The sequence below is a fragment of the Hippocampus comes genome, unplaced genomic scaffold (assembly GCF_001891065.2).
Source record: "Hippocampus comes isolate QL1 unplaced genomic scaffold, H_comes_QL1_v1.1 scaffold325, whole genome shotgun sequence".
NCBI lineage: Eukaryota > Metazoa > Chordata > Actinopteri > Syngnathiformes > Syngnathidae > Hippocampus > Hippocampus comes.
In genome coordinates, this window is record NW_017805585.1 from 55,538 (window position 1) to 60,191 (window position 4,654).

Below are 4,654 nucleotides of genomic sequence, written 5' to 3' on the forward strand. Positions count from 1 at the left end.
GACAGAAAATCGTTCTTAATATTGCATATTTCCAATACTGGAATTTGAAGCAACGGTTTGGTAGGCATCATATAAATGCAGTCTAAACAGGAATCAACTCACAGATGATGCTTTCCAAGGCATATACTCGAGAAGAAAACAAGAAATGAAGACAACAGCTAGCACGAAACCATGCATTCTTTACTGGACTAGGTACTTCCGGTTTGTGTTACCAAAATTAAAGTCCCCTAGAATCTAACCAAAAACGGAACATGACAAGATACTTCCAGTTTGTGTCGCCAAAATTAAAGTCCCATAGAATGTAACTAAAAACGGAACATGACAATAGACACTTAAACAATACTTGAATCAACCGTTATTCTTGACACCTTGCTTGGTTGTAGCAAGGGGTACATCAATAGGCGTACGTTGAAAGGTCTGGTTGTACAGCCACATGTTCTCCATCACCAGCTCTACTCCATCAGCATCGTTCTTCTTCTCACTCAAATCCAGCCCCATGACGGACGCCATTCTGGACAGCAAGCCGGGAATCTGCTGCAGCTGCTGACGAGCGTGATCAACACGATATGTCCAAGCGTGGTCCACCAGGAAAATACTGTAGACACCAAACATGTTTTCGTCAAGAGCTCATTAAAAACAAAAAAGTTCCCGACAAACGAAAAAAAAAAAAAAAAAAAGACAACAACACAATGAAATGGGCCTGGACATAAACGATTTGGCCCCTAAAAAAAAACAAGACACAATTTTAGGGATAGGACTACACAATATTGGGGAAGAAACAGGCATAGTAGATGCTGTCATATTGTTAAAAAAATAATCTGCAAATTTGACCATGTTTGCCAATATTTGTTTCTCTTCTTGTACCCTCGTTTTTTTTTAATATAATTTCAATCATATGTAATGAATTGAAAATTGGTTTGAATGAAAATCACAACAGACAGGTGGCGAACTTGTAAGAAACAGTGTGTTCTGTATTGGAGTTTTTAGTAGTTTTTGAATTAGATTGAGTCTTTTTTTTGTATCCAGGAATTTGTCGAGCACGAGATAAAAAACAAAAGGTTGCAATAAGTATTCTGTGGTACAAACTCAACAAAGTGCGACTAATACCTGAGAGTGCGACTTATACTCTGGAGCGATTTATGGGTGAAATTATTAACACGTTATTATATCATTTCACGTTATTTTCACATTAAACCACAAGAGGCCGCTCTAGACCTGTGTTGATAAAACCACGATGAGTCTGACGTAAGCGACGTAGAAGAGGAAGCGCTGCCATCTACCTCCGGAGTTGGTGGAGTTGCGTTAAAGCAGGGGTGCCCAAACTTTTTGGACCGAAGATCGACTTTTTGATCAACCAACCTCCCGGGATCGCCCCTTACCGCGCACGTGCACGCACACGCGCGCACACACACACACGCGCACACACGCACACGCACAGGCACACACACACACACACACACACACACACACACACACACACACACACCATGATGAGAAACAGCCTGACACGGAGGCATGCGATGCACTTTTGCTGCCTGCTCACACGTACCGTTTTAAAGTGCTTCCCTGGGCCTTTTAGATTTCTATTCTTTGCCCGTGCCCTCGGTGAATTGTACATGAAGCAAACGCTGAATGAGAATAATGATGATAAAAGATATAGCGCAACAGCTCCGATCACAAGCTGCATTTGGAGACTGCTGAGCGCGAACAATCTCCGATGACGTAGGTCACGCGCCACCGTAGGTTACGGATTTACCTGCTTTATTTTATTCTTAAAATATTTTTTTTGTGAAAATGAGACTGATAGGATGATTAGGATGCAGTGTACACTAACACAAAAAATATATATTACTAACATGTACAAAAACACACAAATGGTTGTTTTTTTTCTCCTCGACACCGCTCGGATCTACTTGGGACCAGTCCTAGATCTACCGGTCGATCAGGATCGACGTAATGGGCACCCCTGCTTTAAAGTGACACAGAGAATCAAGATTTCATTGGATTTAGTGATTTGATAGCATGTTCTTTATGCTATAGTTATCTGAATAACTCTTAATATGTTACTTGAACATACCAGGCACGTCGTTGCTTATGCGTCATGTAACGTTCGCATATCGTACACTTATTCAGCGTGGTGTTTTCTATTTTATTTTTATTTTAAATTGCCTTTCAAGATGGCATGTATGTTTTTGGTGTTGGATTTTATCAAATAAATCTTCCCCAAAAATGCGACTTATACTCCAGTGCGATTTATATTTTTTCCTTCTTAATTATGCATTTTTTTGGCTGGTGCGATTTATAATCCAGAGCGACGTATAATCTGAAAAATATGGTATCTGTTGATTATTTTGTTGATCAACTGATGAACCGTTTCGTGCACCTGTAACCAGATAAGACGTCCACTGTGGTAACCACTGTTAAAAAAGTTTTAATTTCCATCCCTTAAAAAAAAAAAAAAGCAACATTATTTAAAATTTACTAACAACGACTAACAAATCCACTCCGAGAACTGATTTAAATGAACTGAATTAAAAAAATAATAATAATGAAATGAAACTAACCAAAATGAAAAAAAAAATCAATAATTATTTTAACGCTCCTCTCACCGCATAGTAATTTGGGGTGTGGTGTACAGTATGTAAACTAACAAGACTTCTTGCCCATACCTTGTTGGCTGTGAAGCTTGCAGTCCACTTTGGCAGGAAACAACCACTTTGGAGTGCATAGTTCCAGGCTTGTCCTTGTCCATGCACTCACCAGTCTTTCCACCATCGTCATAATTTTCTTGAATTTGGATGATTGCAAACACCTCCCCAGCATCATAAATCTCTCAGGAAAAGAAACGCTGGTATTACTGTAAAGTAAAAACAAAAACTTGAGACTTCCTTTTTATCGTAGGGGAGGGTTTTGTGTGTCCCATTGATCCTAGGAGCCAAGTGGTCTGGGGCAAGATGCCCCCCACCCTCCTCCCTCCACATGCGCTCCCCAAAAGTCTGAGTTCTAGTGACGAGTCCGCATGTCAGAATGCTTTGCACACACTGTTAACCAGGCTGCAGGTACGCAGCAGGTGTGGACCAACACAAGTAACATGTACCGAAGTCTTTCTACATTCACGCTTTATATTTGATTCTAACACGCAAAACAAATTCCACATTTTCTTCCCTTTGAGCCGTTTTTTTTTTCCCTTTGAGCTGTTGCCAGACGCCTACAAAGTCCAGCGGTGCCGGTAATTATTGATTGGTGACGCTGCCACGTGTGGTCCAGCGAAAAAAATTGTCACTGACCTCATTGGTGAGTTTATGATGGAAGCTCCTCCAGTAGGTTTCAGGTATTCCCGACCCTTGCAATGCGTTGCGGTATGAAATTACGAATTTCTTAAATTCTTCCTCTTCGTCCATTTGTAAGGATTCTCCTGCAATCGTTGACATTTTAGATCGACGTATTGGTTCGCTTGAGGAGAATCCGGAAATGGGTAGAATTAATTACACTCAAGGCTATAGCTAACACATGATAGAACGCTCTAGATACATGCCTACAGCGACGCTAAACAAGAAGGGACAAGCGCCAGCGAATCAAGGAATGAGAACAAGGATCCCGGCACATTGTGCTGCATACGCTTGCGTGTTTTAGAGCTTCTACAAAAACGCTTGAAAACACACAAACCAAGGAAATAACCATAATAATAAATACAACAATAACAATAATACATGTTGTCATTTTTTGGTTCTGTAAGAATAGTAGCCATTTTGTCATTGTAAAGATAGTTAGCCTCATGAAAACCGGTTAGAAAAATGACCGAATTACGATAGATGAGAGTGTAGGGGAGAGTCGCCCCTGCCAATATGGCGGCGACATCGGCATAGAGCAGGGGTGTCAAAGTCAAATGGACGGAGGGCCAGATAAAAAATTTTGCTGCAAGCCGAGGGCCGGACTGATCGAATGTTCATTGAAAATTTTAAAAATGACCACATATTGTTTATTGAACCAAATTTAATTGACTGAAAACCTAACAAATACATTCCAATATGGTCAGATAAATAAAGCAACATTTTTTATGGCTATGTCAGTAAACTTTAATTTTCAACAGGCACAAAAAAATTTCCTTTGTATAAAAATACCCATAACATGAATGAAAGAAGCCGATATTATTGAAGGCACTATCAATAGTCCATATTTTCTCTTTTAGCAAAAGTAGGCTAAATTTATTTAACAAATAATAGTCCAGTAATTTTCGATCATTTACTCGAATAAAATATTTTTAAAACATAATTGGATTGAAATACAATTCCGGATTTTCCCGGAATTCCGGGTTTTTCAAATTTTTATGAAAATTTCTCCGGAGAATTGAGGAAAATTTGCATAATCCGGATATTAGTTGACAACATTGAACGAAGACGCGTTTGAGTTCGTTGTATTGCTTTCACGAGCGTAGCCATATTGAGGCACTAACACTAGTAACAGTAAAGATATTTTTGTTTGTGTAATAACGACAGAAGGCATGATGGCGTTTGACGAATGGTTTAGTACAGGGGTCCCCAACCTTTTTTGCCCCACGGACCGGTTTAAGTCAGACAATATTTTCAGGGACCGGCATTTAAGGTGTGGCGGATTAATACAACAAAATAATATGGTATGAGCTGCATGAAAACTG